Here is an 18800-nt window from a genome sequence, read left to right as displayed (position 1 = left end):
TTGGACAAAATGCAGGTGATTAAGAAGACTATAGAAAGCTTCTAACATCAAGCGCTTTGAAATATAAACCATCCCAGTGCTACAAAAAAGCGCGAAATGGGACGCACGTGTTCTTCTCAGCAGCCTGCACAGATGATGAATTAGTTTCAGCCTCAAATTCAGATCTAGTAGCCAGTGATAATCTCTGCAGTGTCATCCAAGTGGCTGCCATTGATATATTACATCCACTGAGGTGATCCTGAATTTATATCTTTCGTAATTTTTTTTAATAAGCCTTTCGTGATCCGCCAGCTCCTTCTATCGAAATAAAAACTTGAAAAATTTCTGGTGAAATCTAAGGGATCTAAATGTAATGCAAAAACACTTGCGTTTTTTTATTTTTTGGAATTCATGGCATGTGTTTAGATTTCATTTTGAACTGAGATTATTGTGAAAGAAAGTGATTATTATATTACACTTTTTAAATATCACAATTATTCGCTGGTAATACTGGTCCTTTTCTGCAAGTGTATTGACATGCTATAAACTGTTACTTTTGTGTTCACTAACTGCAGTGAGTGTTCTTTTTTGTGTGTTAGGCAATAGCGGTGTCGATTCAAAATAGCTATGCCACTAATTCAGCCTTAACTGTCATGATTACACATCTGTACTTTGCGTTTTGTCAGTGTTTGCGGACAGTAATATTGAACCCTGCGAGGAGTTCGTGTCTGTAGTCTCTTTTAAGAAAGATTGTTCAGGAAAGCGGACATAAAGTACGGGAGAAAGCTGAGCGAATAACTAATTATTTACTCCTCTTTACTATTTAATATTATATCTAATATTATTGTTTTAGAGATGACGGTATATAGAGTCGTTAGACGTGAACGCTGAGTCGGGGTTTTATAATTTCTTTATAGTCTAAGCAGTTTAAGGCATTTTACGTCGAAAAAGTATTTTAGCCTGCAGAGTTTACATCCCGCAGTGCACGATTTTACAGTTCCGGCGCTTGAGTTCTTAATGCACCAAATACATATTTCTTCCGTTATAGGTCTAGAAGCAATTAGTCTGGTTTCCGCTGGAATACGATGCCAAATGACGAAAGATTTGAAAAATGCGAATTGCGGGCAGCCAACTTTACTGTCAACACAATGCGTATTTTTGGAGTTAAATATACCCTCATACATTTCCAATAATCAAAATAATAAACATCGCGCTCACCTCCAGTAGAATGTATTTCGCTCGTTCCTTTTCGGAAGGTTCCTTAAACCCTTCCTATTATGTAGTTCGGCGTAGAGAAGACCAGGAGGCGTATTTGAAGGTGATGATGGTAGATCATATATTTACAGCATCACACATATATATATATATATATATATATATATATATATATATATATATATATATATATATATATATATTTATATATATATATATATATATATATATATATATATATATATATATATTGTGAGCCCTCCACGGATCTTCTTTCATTTGTACATACCATGATCTTCGTCTTCCTCTTGTACATACCATCATCATCGGCCCGCGGCGCCGGCTCCGGCGCGCGCTTGGGTTTTGCTCCATCAGATTAAACGCTGACACGGCATACATTGCCTTGCCTTCACGACCTTGCCGTCTGGACCTGGCCTCCTTTCACAAGTGGTGGAGGTGAAATTAGATCCCCTTGCTGCCTTGTGACCTGCCTCTCGCTGGAGCTACGTTCCGGTCGCCGTTTAACCACTACCATCGTCATGTCAACCGAGAGCAGTCCCGACATGGCCGGACCCTCTACCTCGGCTACACCGCCGCCTCCGATGGTGCCCACACGACAACGCGACCCGCCGCTGTTCGCTGGTCGTCGCGACGAAGACGTCGATGACTGGCTTGACACTTATGAACGCTGCAGTGCCTACAACCGGTGGGATGATGCTTTGAAATTTCTGAACGTATCTTTCTACCTTATTGAGGTCGCCAGAAATTGGTTTATTAACCGCGAGCCCCACACCACAAACTGGCCCACTTTCAAGCAGCAGTTCCGACAGTACTTCGCTGACCGGGCTGTTCGGACGGAGATCGCAAGGAACAAGCTCGCTACCCGCCGGCAAGGTCCCGATGAGTCCTATGCGTCATACATAGAGGCCGTGCTGTCACTCTGTCGGCATATCAGTCCCACTATGCTGGAATTTGAACATGTACACCATGTCTGGAAGGGAATCAATTCAATGGCATATAACACCCTAGTTGCCCAAAATCCATCAAGTGTCGACTCCATTATAACGACCTGCCAACGCCTCGACCAGCTACAGTCCTCCCGATTGCAGCCCAGCTTCACTACTGCCCCGACTTCTACTGACCTCGATCTACTAGCCATGATTCGAGCGATAATCCGCGAGGAGCTCCAAGCTCTCAGCCCTTTCTGCCGGCACGGGTGCGATCATTCGTCTCCTCCTAATGACGCCGGGCTCCGCCACATCATTAAAGAAGAGTTGGCCACTATCAACCACCCTGTCACGCCTGATCCTCCTGCACCTCGCCCAGCACCGACTTACATTCACGTCACTGCATCCCCTCCTCCTTTTGTTCCCCCACCCCAAGCACCACCCTACAACCACATCAACGCCATGACGACGGCTCAACCGACGCCACCCTATTACGCACCTTGGCGCCCCTCTCGCCCAGTGTGCTATTATTGTGGAATTCGAGGACATATATCTCGCTTTTGTCACCGACGCATTCAGAATGAGCGCCGTGGTTATGACGCCTTCGAAAGTGACACACCTGCATATTATCAGCAACGACCAATTCCTAGTCAACCTCGTCGATTCTCTCCACCGCCGGTATCCTCGTCTGAACCAAGTGGGGCTCATGTATCCCGACGCCGGTCCCCTTCCCCATACCGCCGCACTATTTCGCCACTTCGACCAGCAACAACTGTTCCTGTCCGTAATTCGGAAAACTAAGCGATGCAGTTTCCGGAGGAGAAACTGCACTTTGCGAACTTACAAAAAGTCCTCCTCGTCGCCCGTATAATATGATTTCCGTTTTAGCTGAAGGATTACCGGTCGAAGCTTTGATTGACACAGGAGCTGCACTTTCTGTTATTCATGCTGATTTGTGCCACCGTTTGGGGAAAGTAACGACACCATATGATGGACCTTAACTTCGTGGAGCAAATGGCGTCCCTCTGCACCCTTCAGCAAAGTGCACAGTTCGAGTTGTTATAGACGGCGTCCGCCACCATGTGCAGTTTGCTGTGCTTTCACCGTGTGCGCATTTGATGATTTTTGGATGGGATTTTTTTGTCAACAACTTCAGCGTTAATTTCTTGTGGCGACCGTGTCATCCATATGACAGACAATGATTGTTCATCTGACATTTCTGCACGGCATCATTTCCTCAATGCCGCAGCTGATACTGTATTGCCTCCACAGTGCGATACACTTATTACCTTTTCTTCCGAACACATCAGTGACGGGGATGTACTCATCGCACCATATCATCGTCATCTTGCCCGTGGAATCGCCTTTCCATCAAGCCTAGTACGATTCCGCAGCAGCTCTGCAATAGTAGCTGCCACGAACACTTCCCGTGAATCCTTCGTGCTGACTAAAGGAACTTCCCTGCCATGCATAGTGGATGCTCACCCTATATCCATGATGGTGCTCACTGCCCCGCTACCTCCGCAACGCGATTCATCGCAAGTCTCTCTTTCCATGGTGTCGAAGACAATCAATCCGAACCTCAACCCAAACCAACATCATGAATTGCTGCAATAGCTTCAAGCCCACCAAGCCATTTTTGATGCCACTTCCCCACCACTTGGACGGACTAGTGTTGCACATCACCGCATCCTTACCGAAGGTAACTCCATTGTACGCCGACGACCTTATCGGGTTTCTCTCTAGGAACGAAAAGTAATTGAAGAAAATGTCAATGACATGCTCCGTCGCGATAATATTCGTCCATCAACAAGCCCATGGTCCTCCCCAGTAGTATTAGTTAAAAAAAAAGGACGGATCGGTACGATTTTGTGTTGATTATCGCGCACTCAACAAAATTACCCGCAAAGACGTCTACCCGATGCCGCGTAATAATGACGCCCTTGACTCTCTCCAAGGTGCAGAATATTTCTCGACCTTGGACCTCCGCTCAGGTTATTGGCAAATACCTATGCATGAGGACGACAAAGAAAAAACCGCTTTCGCAACTCCTGACGGACTTTACGAGTTTAATGTTATGCCCTTCGGCCTTTGTAACGCACCCGCAACATTTGAAAGAATGATCGATACTCTACTCCGTGGCCTCAAATGGAGAACCTGTTTATGTTACTTGGATGACATTGTTATGTTTTCGACAACTTTTACCGACCATCTCACGCGCGTCAATGAAGTCTTCACTTGTCTTGCTTCAGCGGGCCTTCAGCTCAACACAAAGAAGTGCCACTTTGCAGAGAAGGAAATTAAAATATTAGGACATCTGGTTAGCAATGACGGCATTCGCCCAGACCCTGAAAAAATAACCGCGGTCTTGAATTTTCCTCGTCCGCAACGGACTACAGATTTGCCGAGTTTCCTCGGCCTGGCGTCCTATTTACGGCGATTTATAAGACATTTTGCAACTATTGCTGCGCCACTTCATGAACTACTTAAAGCGCGCAGCCCTTTCGTGTGGACTGAACAGTGCAACACTGCTTTTAACGACCTAAAGCACGCCCTCACATCAGATCCAGTTCTTGGCCACTTCAGCGACAGCGCTCCTACCATCCTGCACACTGATGCCAGTGGTCACGGTCTTGGCGCTGTACTTCTGCAGCGCGATGCAACTTCACGTGAGAAAGTGATTGCCTTCGCCAGTCGGACCATGACTCCAGCTGAGAAAAACTACACCATTACCGAGCAGGAATGTCTCCCCGTCGTCTGGGCTGTTCAAAAGTTTCGCCCTTACCTGTATGGTCGGCATTTCACAGTTGTGACCGATCATCATGCTCTTTGCTGGTTATCTTCGCTGAAAAATTTGACAGGCAGACTTGGCCGTTGGATTCTACGCCTGCAAGAATACCATTTCGACGTCGTTTATAAATCGGGCCGCCAACACCAAGACGCCGACGCTCTTTCTCGCTGCCCGGTTTCGGAATCAGCCTGCTGTTTTTCTTCACAATGCATTTCCACCTCTGACCACAGCCGATCATCGCTTCCACCGACGCATATCACTGCAGTTTCTTTTGACGACTCTGAGAACAAGCACGCTCTCCGTTCACAGCAATTAGCTGATGCCTACTGTCGGCCCATCATCGACCGAGTTATCGGCGCTTCGAGCCCACCCAACGCTAGGCTTCGCCGACAGCTTCGCAATTTCAAGCTTGAAGATGGCATAATACGCCGCTACGTGTATTATCCTGATGGAACTCGCTGGCTCCCAGTCGTACCGCGTGTGCCTCGCCCACGTATACTAGCAGCTTTCCACGATGACGCTACCGCAGGTCACCTTGGTTTTAACAAAACATACGACCGCGTGAAAAGACGATTCTTCTGGCCTGGCCTGCCTACCACCGTAGCTAAATACGTTGCTTCCTGCCACCTGTGCCAACGTCGCAAGCGGCCGACCTCTTCCCCCGCTGGTCTCCTACAACCCCTTCCCTGTCCCGCCACACCATTCGATGTAGTCGGCATCGACTTATATGGTCCCCTACATCTCTCCAATGGGGGTAACCATTGGATTATAACAGCTATCGACCGCCTTACACGCTATGCTGAGACCGCCCCTGTACCGACTGGTTCCGCTGAAGAGGTAGCTAATTTCTTTTTGCGGTCAATTGTATTGCGTCATGGCGCTCCTCGGGTGCTTCTAAGTGACCGCGGGACGGCCTTCTTATCGACAGTCGTATCCGAAGTTCTTCGTGCGTCATCCACCCTCAATAAGACAACCTCAAGCTACCATTCCCAGACTAATGGTCTGACTGAGCGATTTCACCGCACCCTATCGGATATGCTATCCATGTACATCACACCGGATCATCAAAATTGGGATACTGTTCTACCATTCGTCACATTCGCCTATAATACTGCAGTACAACGGACTACCGGTTACTCCCCATTTTTCCTTGTTTTCGGCCGTCCTCCCACTACAATCCTCGACACTTCCTTCTTCTCTACGCCCGACTACTACTCATCATTACCAGCCCAGTTCTCATCCCGTGTAGCCAGATGCCGTCATCTTGCCCGCCTCAACACAGAAGCGTGCCAGCAGGACCGCAAGAGTCGCTACGATTCGAAACATCGCGTGGTCTCTTTTCGTCCTGGTGACGAAGTACTGCCTGTATACACCACTGCGCACCCCTGGCCTTAGTGATAAATTTCAGCACCGCTATCTTGGTCCCTACAAGGTAATCAACCAAACTTCCTCAGTAAACTACCAAGTCACACCTATTGATCCCCCAGCTGACCGACGCCACCGTGGAACTGAAATTGTTCATGTATCTCGCTTGAAGCCGTTTGTGCGTCGCGGTACATCGGTTGGTTAGGAGCGGCCAGGCTGGCCGCTTCCGACCCCCCGGGCAGATTGTGTGAGCCCTCCACGGATCTTCTTTCATTTGTACATACCATGATCTTCGTCTTCCTCTTGTACATACCATCATCATCGGCCCGCGGCGCCGGCTCCGGCGCGCGCTTGGGTTTTGCTCCATCAGATTAAATGCTGACACGGCATACTTTGCCTTGCCTTCACGACCTTGCCGTCTGGACCTGGCCTTCTTTCACAATATATATATATATATATATATATATATATATATATATATATATATATATATATATATATATATATATATATATATATATATACAAAAAAAAACAACACTGCGCTACTTTACTCTTCGACGTAACTAGTTAGAGCCTAAGCAGAACAGCCGCGTTACATGCCTACGCATGGAGCCCCAGCTCAGACTGGACTGAACTCTCTTGGATCACGTTTCATTTTATTCCTTCACAAAACAAAGAAATAGGGGCAGTCATTTTCAGAGGCCAGCCCCACACATCAACTGTCCAATAAGAAAATATGCTAGATGGGCCCTTAGAGGCTAAGGTTAGAGGTTAAGGTTGGCCTAAGCCTCTAACCCAGGGCCCCACTAGCAATACAAATTACAACAAACGAAACACAGTAAAACTCTTTTCCCAGTGAGGGTGTGAAACCCTCAACTCTCGGGAGACTTTCTTCCCATTTGTCTCCCGCACACCGCCGCCCCATCCACGCTGCCGCTGCTGGGTGAATCCTTTCCACAGTGCATTGCCCCGCGCCACCCGTAACTACCACTACGGGCAACGACATGGAAAGGGAAAGATCCACCAGTCGCCATTCTGCAGGCCTGGCGCCGGATTAAAGGGGAGCTTCTGGCTTGCCCGCTCTGAGCACAATACCCGAGTCAACTCTTGAATGGTTCTTCAGGCGCTCTTTTGTCGCATGTGCAGACAGGATAAAATCCCTTTTGCACTGCTCAAAGACGCAGTGTAAAAAAAAAGGCCGAAGGGTCATTGGGGGCTCGCTACCGACCAGCACGAAGGGTGCCTTACACGCGAGCACCCAACAGCACGATCTGATACGCATGTTCCCATAAATGACTTTCGGGCTAAAACGGTCCCGCACATCCGGCGCCGACGGTCCGGTCGGCTCTCCCGACCCGCGGCATGCTTGTAGAAGGGGAACCACTTCTACAATAACAGAAGCAGACAGGCGGGTGACGGCGCCGTGCAGAGACGCGCACCTGCAAGTGATTATCCTCGGGCGCGGCCCTACACCTCCTTTCGCGACAGCTTTAAATTTCTTCATATAAAACGGGCGCTTGAATTCCAAAATTAAAGTATTGCTTAAAATTCGCTTAACCTAAGACTCGAAGCGCAAACAAATACAGCCCACAGAATAGCACCAGCAAGCAGCCGGTAAACACATGCAGCCCTGTTTCGCAAAAATATTTGTATTTTACTGTCGTGTCATACTGATATATCTCTAACCAATGCCAAGGAAGGCAGTGTTCCAAGCGTCTGAATGCGCACAAGCTCTCAATGACGCAATCACGTCAGTGTTTACCCGAGAAAAGGTTTATTTAGCCCCTCCTATTGCGAATAATTCTGATTCCTCAATGTCCGAAATAATTATTAGTGAAACTGGAATCCTATGTTTAATAAGTAAACTTAAATTGAAATCGGCGTCTGATCACTTTGGTTTCAATAACAAAATACTCAAGAATTCATCTGAAGGTATCCATCGCATCTTGTCCGCTATTTTTTCGCAGTCCCTTTCATTTGGTTTGGTTCCACATGGCTTGCGCCTTGCGAAGGTTGTGCCCATTTTGAAGTCCGGTGATCGTTCTTTAGCACTAAATTATCGTCAAATTTCCTTAATTAGCACGATTTGTAAACTCATTGAACACGTGATTCATTCGCAGGTATTTTACTTTTTAGAACAACACAACATCATGTTTAAATATCGACACGGCTTTCGCAAAGGGTACTCGTGTGAAACGCAACTCTGGTTTCATTCATGATCTTCATTCATCTCTTGATGTTTGTATTCGAGTTGACTCAATATTTATTGATTTTTGTAAAGCATTTGATAGGAATCCTCACAACCGGTTATTAACCAAATTAACACTTCTCAATATTCACCCCTTTGTTATTGCATGGGTTAAAGATTTTCTCTGTTCCAGGTTTCAGTTTACCACTGCCAATAACCGTAATTCGTCCCTCAGCCACGTTCATTCCGGCATTCCACAAGGAAGAGTGCGTGGCACCTTGCTTTTCCTGATATTTAATAATGATTTACCTAACTCAGTCTCTTCTCAAATCAGACGTTTCGTTGACAATTGTGTGATTTATCACAAAATTTATACTAACGAAGATCGCCTGGCTCTTCAATCAGACCTCGACACAGTAACAGCAGGGTGTTCTACTTGGCTTATGCAACTTAACCTTTCTAAAACAAAATTCATGTGTTTCACTAACCGAATGTCCAGGCTTCAAACCGCGTATTCTTTAAATAACTCTCCAGTAGAGTTGGTAACCACGTATAAGTATCTCAGTCTTCACCTTCTTTCAGATCTAACATGGAACCACCATATTAACCTTATTCTTGCATCCGCTAATCGATCTTTAGGTCCCTTAAAACATAACATAAAGCATGCTCCCTCCCACCTCCGATTACGTGCTTACACCGCTCTTATTCGACCTAACATTGAATTTGCTTCGGTTATTTGGGACCTTTACCAAGCATACCTAATAAGTAACATCGAATCATCACAGAATCACGCAGTTCGTTTTATTTTCTCTGATTATTCACGTCATACCAGCATCACAGCCTTCAACAAGCGCGCCGATCGTCAGGATCTATGGGTCCGTCATAAACTTTCAAGTTTGTCCCTTTTTCATAAACTGTATCATCATCCAATGCTTCATAATAATTTTTGTTTTTGACCGCCGCGTCCATCCATTTAAATTTAAGCGCTTGTCATATTGTACATCCAACTATGCACATTCATTCATACCACGTACGACAACTGTCTGGAACGCTCTGCCTTCACATGTTGCTACCGTCACTGATGCGAATAAATTTTATAATCTATTGGCTGCCACTACCCCTGCTGAAACTTTTTGTGTTCACTGTTCACTTACCAGTGCATCAGGTTTCTGTCTTTATTTCTGTTAATGACAATTCTCGTTTTATTTTCGTGCCGTCATTTTTGAGATATTGTATAACTTATATCAACGTTAGTGCCTGCCTCTTTGTTCATGTTTTTTTTTTTGTTTTCCTTTTAGGCTTTAATGTTTAATTTTGTGCTTTGTATTTTTACAAATATATATATGCTTTTATCTGTTTTGTCGTTTCTTGTTTTGCGATTTTTTGTTTACTATCTATATATGCCTGTATCCCCCCCCCCCCCTTGTGTAATACCTTCTAACTGAGCACCTTTAGAGGTATGTTGTATAAATAAACTAAAATATCGTTCTAACATAGAGCTACTTGGAAACGTTTTTATTTCGCAACTTCTCTTAAAGAATCCGTAGTGACCACTTACCATACAGCACGGGGACATTGTAATTCACTTAACCTAAAACTCGACGCGCAAACCAATGCAGTCTACAAATAGAACCGCCAAGCAGCCGGTTTGTATTTCGCTGTGTACAGTTAATTTTCCGGCGCTCGCGATATTAATGCACTAAATACGTAAACTATTCCTCGTCAAGAATTAATTAGCCTTGTTTTAGCTGGGATACAATGCCAAGCGACGAGAGTTATGAAGAATTCGAATTGCAAAAAGCCAACTTAAGCTCCACAAAATGCGTATTTTCGTAGTTAAATATCTCCTAATGCATTTCCAATGAACAAAATATTAAACAACGCCTCACCTCTTTCGCAAGAGTTATAATTTTCTTCATATAAAGCGAGCCCTTATTATATAAAAAAAGCTAAATATTGTTTAACCACTTTTAGCCTCTTACCTTGCAATCGCTAGCCATATCATGTACCTTAGCAGCGGTTGTGTCTAGGTCTGAGAAAACACAAGAAAGAATAAGCTTATAAACGAAAGGACGCAAATAGGAGACGTAGAGGAACTCAATATATTGCCTCAGAAGAGTTCGAGCTGTGAAATATGTCGTTACTATAGAGGAAAGAAAGCTAATTTCAGACGCAATATTAGGCACTGCGTAATAGAACTATACGGTAAGTTAGTGAAATGCTGCTAAAAGGTGCAAGAAGGCCGAATATCTCAACAAAAAACTCAAATTACGAAATCTTTGAAGGAGCTATACACGATGGAATTGGCGGCGGTATCAAGCCTAATTAGTGTAGTTAAACTTTGCCGTAAGGAAGTGTAATATGGAAAATAGCAAGAATTTTATAAAGAAGGGCAGCTGCCTAAAAAAAACTATCTTTAACGTAGCATTGTCGTAAATATTTGAACAGAGTCAAATTTGCCTAGGATTTCTGCTCTCGTCTACAAATAACCTCAGCAACAAAGCTGGGAATGACATTGGCAGTAGTACACAGCAGCCACATGTTCCTGAATTAGAAGACAACAGGAAATTAGGCATTAAGGGCAATGAATAATTTTAATCAACTGGAGAGCATCAGGTGACTACAGATTCGATGAAAGATCGTGAAAGGACCGAGGTGTGAGACATGGCCACCCTACAAACGATTTCAGTTATGACTTCGAGGTACCGCAATGTTTGTAGAGCTCTGCTATCAACATAATTTATTTCGAGGCTGCGTTAAGAACTTGAAAAATTGATGAGCAGGCATCCAGGTATTTGTTGGATCAGCGTATGAACCAAGGTAAATGATGTAGAAGCAGGGTAAGTAATATTTCTTTGCACAAAGAAAATAAAATTTTCATTTGTAAACGTTATTCTACACTAGAGTTTATTCTGTCTTACAATTAGATAAAATAAGTATACACAGAATTCAGCAAAAAATTTTTCTCATCGTTCAAAGATTACGAGGCAGCATTCCATTGAGTTGGTGCTCCAACCATCATCCAGAGTTTTTCAAAGCAGTGTCTAGATGAGGTATCTATGAAAGAATTGTAGACCCCAATCGCGGCTGCACGGCAGTATCAGTGGTGTAGAAAGAAAGCAAGGAAATAGGCGACACTAGCCCTACAGATTCATTCGCCGCTTTCTTAGAGGAAGTAACGTAGACCTGTGTCAGGGAGGGTAAGGGGCAATGTTTGATGGATGTTATGTTACTAGCCGGCGACGAGCCCTATGGATTCCCGTTGTTAAGCACCTCAGAATACGAAATGCAATGGACGGAGCAGTCAAAGCATAATATCTGACCTCGAGAACATTATACCAAAAAAAAAAATTAAACCATCACAGAGAGAGCAGGTTTGAGATATATATTGAGACGCTTTAAGTAGCAAGCGAATGCGCCTCCTTACGACAGACAGTGGCCGCAACTCAGGACCGCGAAAGGTAAATATTTAGAAGATGCAATTTCAAGTCAATAACGGCTGCATGCAGGTATTTTGTTTTTTAATTGCATAATTTGCATGCAACCAGGGCAGAAGGGTGCAGCCTAATTAACGGTTTCTGTAAAAATTGAAGCCAACGCTAGGCAAGAGAAAATGAGAGGAGTGTGATTTAGGGGCGCAAAGCATGCAGGGGGAATAAAGAAACAAACATGAGTTTTCACAATCCTTTCGAGAAGAAAAAATTTTCTCTCAGTTACGTTACTGCCTAATGCAAAGTTTAAGCGCAGCTCATTATTGATATAAACAGCGCGAACACGAAAACAAGGGACAAGAAACACGAAAGCCACAGTACATGCGCTGACTCACAACTAAGCCTAAGCCGTTTACTGCAAGGCAAAGAAAAACAAACATGAAGAAAACGAAACAGTCACGTGAAAAACCCCTGGGTTCACCTGCTGCATAAAAATTACTTTAAAAAATCACTTAAAAAAGACACTTCTTTCCTTGAAAGAGCAAGAGACGTCTTGCTGATACACTTATTGTCCGTTGAAATAAAATACGCTTCCACTATCTCTCTCGTTATCTTCTCTTTGTGGGGATATAAAATCTTAACACTGTCAAACTTAGGAGTGCATTTCTTCTTCTCCTTCTTCATTATTTCACATGACTGGCAATGGGATACTAGAAACGTTTTGTCCTTTCCAATTTCCAAGTTGTTACAGTGTTCCTGTAGTCTCTTATTTATACACCGTCCGGTTTGTCCTATATAACTGGCCCCACAAGAGAGTGGAAGCCTATAGACAACACCTGTCTTGCATCCAACATAGGGGTTTCTATGTTTCACCCCACATTCTTGCTTCTTCTCTTCTCTTTCCCTTTGAACAGCCGGGCAGATCCTCTTCATCTTGAGCGGGGCGGTCAGTGCGACGTCCACATTATACCTCTTGCCTACATTTTTGAGGCCATGCGAAATCCTGTGCACATACGGTACCACAGCAACCTTCCTCTTCCTCTCACCCATGCTAGGCAGGGATTTCAGTCTGTGCGTTCTTTTAAGGTTATTCAGTACCCGGCAACTGGCCTCAATAATAACTGACTCGCGATAACCGGCCTTTGCAATTCTCTTCACTTGTCTTTCAAAACTCTTGGCCATGCCGTGGTAACAAGATTTCGTCAACGCACTTAACAAGCAAGTGTTTATCATCCCATTCTTCACTAACTTGGAATGTCCTGAATTGGAGCCTAGCAACGGCTTCATCGATCTCGGGTTGTATTCCCAACAAACATGATCATCACCGAATTGAATCAAAATATCTAAATACTGTAACTGATCGTCCACTGGTTTCTCAACAGTAAATTCCAGGCCGGATCCACACTCAGTAAAAACATCCATAATGTCCTTCATTCTTTGATTGAATCCCTCACGGCCTGTTAATACTAAAAAGTCGTCCACATACCTGAAGGTGGAATAATGCAAGCCCTCCAAGTTATCCTTCAGGTGTCTGTCCACGTACATTAAGAAGATGTCACTCAAGACCGGTGCAACACTCGATCCAATGCACACTCCAGCCTTCTGTGGTATGTGGACGACTTTTTAGTATTAACAGGCCGTGAGGGATTCAATCAAAGAATGAAGGACATTATGGATGTTTTTACTGAGTGTGGATCCGGCCTGGAATTTACTGTTGAGAAACCAGTGGACGATCAGTTACAGTATTTAGATATTTTGATTCAATTCGGTGATGATCATGTTTGTTGGGAATACAACCCGAGATCGATGAAGCCGTTGCTAGGCTCCAGTTCAGGACATTCCAAGTTAGTGAAGAATGGGATGATAAACACTTGCTTGTTAAGTGCGTTGACGAAATCTTGTTACCACGGCATGGCCAAGAGTTTTGAAAGACAAGTGAAGAGAATTGCAAAGGCCGGTTTTCGCGAGTCAGTTATTATTGAGGCCAGTTGCCGGGTACTGAAGAACCTTAAAAGAACGCACAGACTGAAATCCTTGCCTAGCATGGGTGAGAGGAAGAGGAAGGTTGCCGTGGTACCGTATGTGCACAGGATTTCGCATGGCCTCAAAAATGTAGGCAAGAGGTATAATGTGGACGTCGCACTGACCGCCCCGCTCAAGATGAAGAGGATCTGCCCGGCTGTTCAAAGGGAAAGAGAAGAGAAGAAGCAAGAATGTGGGGTGAAACATAGAAACCCCTATGTTGGATGCAAGACAGGTGTTGTCTATAGGCTTCCACTCTCTTGTGGGGCCAGTTATATAGGACAAACCGGACGGTGTATAAATAAGAGACTACAGGAACACTGTAACAACTTGGAAATTGGAAAGGACAAAACGTTTCTAGTATCCCATTGCCAGTCATGTGAAATAATGAAGGAGAAGAAGAAATGCACTCCTAAGTTTGACAGTGTTAAGATTTTATATCCCCACAAAGAGAAGATAACGAGAGAGATAGTGGAAGCGTATTTTATTTCAACGGACAATAAGTGTATCAGCAAGACGTCTCTTGCTCTTTCAAGGAAAGAAGTGTCTTTTTTAAGTGATTTTTTAAAGTAATTTTTATGCAGCAGGTGAACCCAGGGGTTTTTCACGTGACTGTTTCGTTTTCTTCATGTTTGTTTTTCTGGGCCTTGCAGTAAACGGCTTAGGCTTAGTTGTGAGTCAGCGCATGTACTGTGGCTTTCGTGTTTCTTGTCCCTTGTTTTCGTGTTCGCGCTGTTTATATCAATAATGAATAAGTACCAACTCGCCCAACAAAGTATCTTGGTTTAAGCGCAGCTCATCACCTGTATCACCTTTTCGATTGATTGAGCAAAAGATTTCGAGCAAGACACGTATGTACAATTGCAGACTTTTTTTTTTCAATTTTTCACACGTATTTTATTGACCAACACTCCACTAACAGTTCTTGGCTGTCATGAAAGAAGATTTGTGGTAGAAGAAATGAAGAGAGCAATTGCGTTATCGGAAGGTTGCGGGAAGCAGCACGTGGGCCCATAGGAACGTTGCGCGACGAACAGATAGCAGCAACTCTCTGATGCCGCTGACGCCGATGGCGAGTGGGAACGGGATGCATCGTGATCCGGTGATAGCGAGCCGGCGTTTCGGCAATCGGAGAGCATCGCCACCACGTACTAAGAAATGGGGACCCCCCCCCCCCCCCCACTTCTCTTTCTGCATGGCGGCCACGGTGTTCTACGCAGTCACGGTGTCTTACTCGCTAGCGGCGGCAGCGGCATCAGACAGTCGCTGCTAGCGCTGCCTCCGGTGCCCCCACGCCGTCCGACCCCCCCTTCCTTTACTCGTGTTCTCCGGTTCCTGCGTGTATTCCTGCCCCCGTCGTTCGTCGCTGAGTGTATCCCCCCTCTTTCTGCGAGGCTCCGGTAGCCGTAGCGCCGGCTAGAACTAGGGTGATGAAAGGGGGGCGGAGCTGGTTACGAGGCCTAACCTAATTCGTCTAAACTGGACGCCTGATCATGCCGTTGCAAAAGAATGCTGTGTACATTATAACAACTCATTTTTCGTGTCGCTTCGAGCTGTGACTGTTTTTCCGAAACCTGCTGCCATTAAGCAAGTAATGAGTTTCTTAGGCCTGTGCTTAAACGTTCGGATTTTTATACGGGACATTGATTCTATTGTCGCCCCGCTGACTCAGCTCCTCAACAAAAACATAGGTATTTCGCTGTGGTCACCAGCATGCGACGACGCCTACAATACATTACGTCGTCTCCTGATAGCCCCACCCAGACTGTGCCATTTTGACCGTCAGGCGCACGCAGAGGCCATTGGTGTCGGCCTCGGCGCTGTTCTTGCTCAGCCCCCCTCTGGATTCGGTGAATAAGTAGCCGCTTACATCGGCCGTACTTCCTCGAAAGCCGAAGCTGAGTAGTCTGTAGCGGAAAATAAGTGCTTGGCCATTGTCCGGGCAGCCACAAAGTTTCACCCTTACCTTTACGGCCGTTAGTATGATGTAGTCACGGAACATCATGCCTTCTGCTGGCCTTCATTGCTCAAGGCCCCTCTGGCCGCTTGGCACGGTGGGCTCTTCGTCTGCAAGAATATAATATCGGTGTTATTCGCCGGTCTGGTCGCAAACACAAAGACGCCGACGCTCTGTCTCGCTTGCCACTTTTAGCCGACCTTGCCAGGCTCCCCATCTTGGAGTCCACGGCGTTTTCGCTCGATTTCAGTAACATTCCCGCCGAGCAACGAAAGGATTCAGCGATCGCATTACTTACCGACTACCTCTCGAACCATTCGGCAATTAAGCCTTCACTATATGGAGTACACCATATAGAGGTAGCGGGAATTCTAATGATGTTTTAAATAGAAATATAGTTAATAAGTGTGGAACAATCGACATATTGTGGCTTTAACAGCGCAAACCGACGAAATCGACGAGGGTTGGAGCATGTGTACTATCTCCAGCTTTTGCGCAGTGCAGCAGATGTTGTATTTTTCTCCATCTCAGGATTCAATAAACATGTTATTGATTCTTACTAAAACATAGCGAACTTTTTCAAACGACTCAGAATCAATATTTCGACAACCATTCTCAACAAGAATAAAAAATTATTGCCTAATTCAAATTCCTTCAGTGATACATATTCAAGTGAGGGAGGCCACAGATCCTTACTAAATACTAGTCGAAGCCTCAGACACCTTAGGTGATGCCACCGTGACCTACATTTAAGCCTTGGTAGACACTAATAAGCACTAAATAAATTAACGCACAAAAGCATGTGTCATGTGCGATCGACCTACGTGGAGCGACTAAATGTATTTAACGTTTAGTCAAATAAACTACCATCATCTCCACACTCCATTTTTCCGTGTGGTCAACACAGCCAATACCCTTCTTTCTGTCTTATTATTTGTTTTCAGCATAGAAAGTGCTAATGTGAACGAATAAAAAAGAAAGGACTACTAAGAGCCCCGTGTTCAACAAAAATACACATTGTAAAACAGTGTATATGTAAGTGTGCCTCAGCGACGGGAAAAATAGAAGGAGATGACGACACAAGGCCGTCGGCCGCACGAAGTAGCCCTGGTTATCAACTCAACGTTTATTTCCCAATAGCAAAGCACAAGACATAAGGAAGGATCGCCTGAAAGGCCTCCATCGGTTGACATCTATAGTTCTTTCTCGAGCAATATTCGAACGCTGTAACAAACCATTTAAGGCGAAGTGAACAGTGTGTAACGAAAACATAAACATTCTCGTGCAGTTTTTTTTCCGTCTCCAGATGATTGTTTATTCTTCACTAGCTATGGCGGTAGCAATGGGTACACATGGTTCGATTACAGGCTGCTTGTCCGTAGCCTTTGTTCTGTGAAACGGTGCCACCTGTGTGGGGGAATCTCCCCGCGAATTGGTCCCTAGGCATATTTCTAACTTTCTTTTACCCTAACTACGAGAACAAGCCGAAATAATCGAATAAAGTGTTTTTCTCTCTTCTCTCTCTCTTCTTTTTTCCAACGGCAACTGCGGCTATGCTCAAGGTCATTGCGACGCGCGTCGTTCCTATGCCGGGAATTGAAGCAGACGGCCAACATTTCTTCTCCAGTTTTCGAGAGCAGCGAGAGGGTTGCTTGTTTGCAGTATTGATACAGTTTTTGCTGACATCATTTTCAGTACAAGCAATCACAAGTATATTTTGGAATGCCACCTTTGTTAACGAAAGATTGATTGCACAGCTTATCTAGCAGGATTAGTTCTGCTTCAGCAAGTGTGCAAGATTCGCCCGCGGAATGTTTGGCATTGCTAAATTGTTATTATAAATCAATGGGTTTCATGACAGAAATTGCATTGAATAAATAAACACTGCTGTCATTTTGTAATGAATTTCTTTAGGAAAGGAACTATTTGGTAGTAACATTTCGGGCAGTTCATGCATGATAATCTTAAATAATTACTGAGAACTACCCTTTCCACTAATTGTTAGTGTCCATTTTTGTAAGAGCAGGTATTTTAGAACTAAAGCTGTAGAAACTCAAATCGTTCACAATACCTTGCACACGGTACACGCACTAGCGAAGCAAATTTTAATCAAAGCGTTCTTAACACAATTTGTGGCCACATTTTATTCATTGTTAGGTGTTGTACTTGCCTCAGATGGGTAACGAGTCTGGCGTGCTGCTTCTGCTTCTTCATTTATCGATTCTTGACCGTTCTTAGAATTTCAGCGCTTTTGTTCGTCCTATTATTGCTGCACTCCTTGCTGGAGATTTTCTTCTCTTTTCTCGACCTCTTCTAGTCGAAGTTCGCTGTAAGGCTGCCGAGCAGATTGACGGCTTGACGGAGACCACAGCGCTTTGGTGGTTAAGCGTAGACACCCCTCCCACCTCCATAGTGCCAAGGCCTCTTCGCACTGTTCACCTGACTCTTATCAGCTGTGTGCATATTTGTGGTGACGCTGCCCCTGCTGACAGCGTAAATATGAATATCGAGGGGAAATGAGCAGGTATACCGTAGAGCTAGTCCTGGGTGCAGACCCCCCATGACCACTTTAGACTGTCGCAATTAATCGTTTAGCAAGCATTCTTCCAGCGGCCCGATCTCTCCCTTTCGACATGCTGAATAAGCTTTAGGACTACTGCCACTGACTGTGTATTTTGCTGCAACTAAGTGGCTTAAACTGAAAACGAAGGCTCTCGGAAGTAGTAGGGTTATTTATATTCTGGCTAAGGTGATTTATAGCATGATATAGGTTATTCACATCAATAGTGACACTAAAGGACATATTGTCTTGTTGCTTTTATTATCTTCGTAGTATAAAATATTTCTTCAACCCACGCATAATGTTGACAAAAACTTTAGTCAAGCTAACTTGCCGAGCTATA

The 18800-nt window shown here is 44.6% G+C and overlaps 1 pseudogene; it reads right to left on the bottom strand.

Annotated features, from left to right (window-relative positions):
• Positions 1-15945, bottom strand: part of LOC146188439 (uncharacterized) — a 45588-nt pseudogene extending 29643 nt beyond the window's left edge.
• Between the last annotated feature and the right edge of the window lie 2855 nt (positions 15946-18800).

Source organism: Amblyomma maculatum, chromosome 5 (genome assembly GCF_055883805.1).
Source record: "Amblyomma maculatum isolate TAMU_Amacu chromosome 5, ASM5588380v1, whole genome shotgun sequence".
NCBI lineage: Eukaryota > Metazoa > Arthropoda > Arachnida > Ixodida > Ixodidae > Amblyomma > Amblyomma maculatum.
This window is presented reverse-complemented; position numbering and strand designations above follow the sequence as displayed.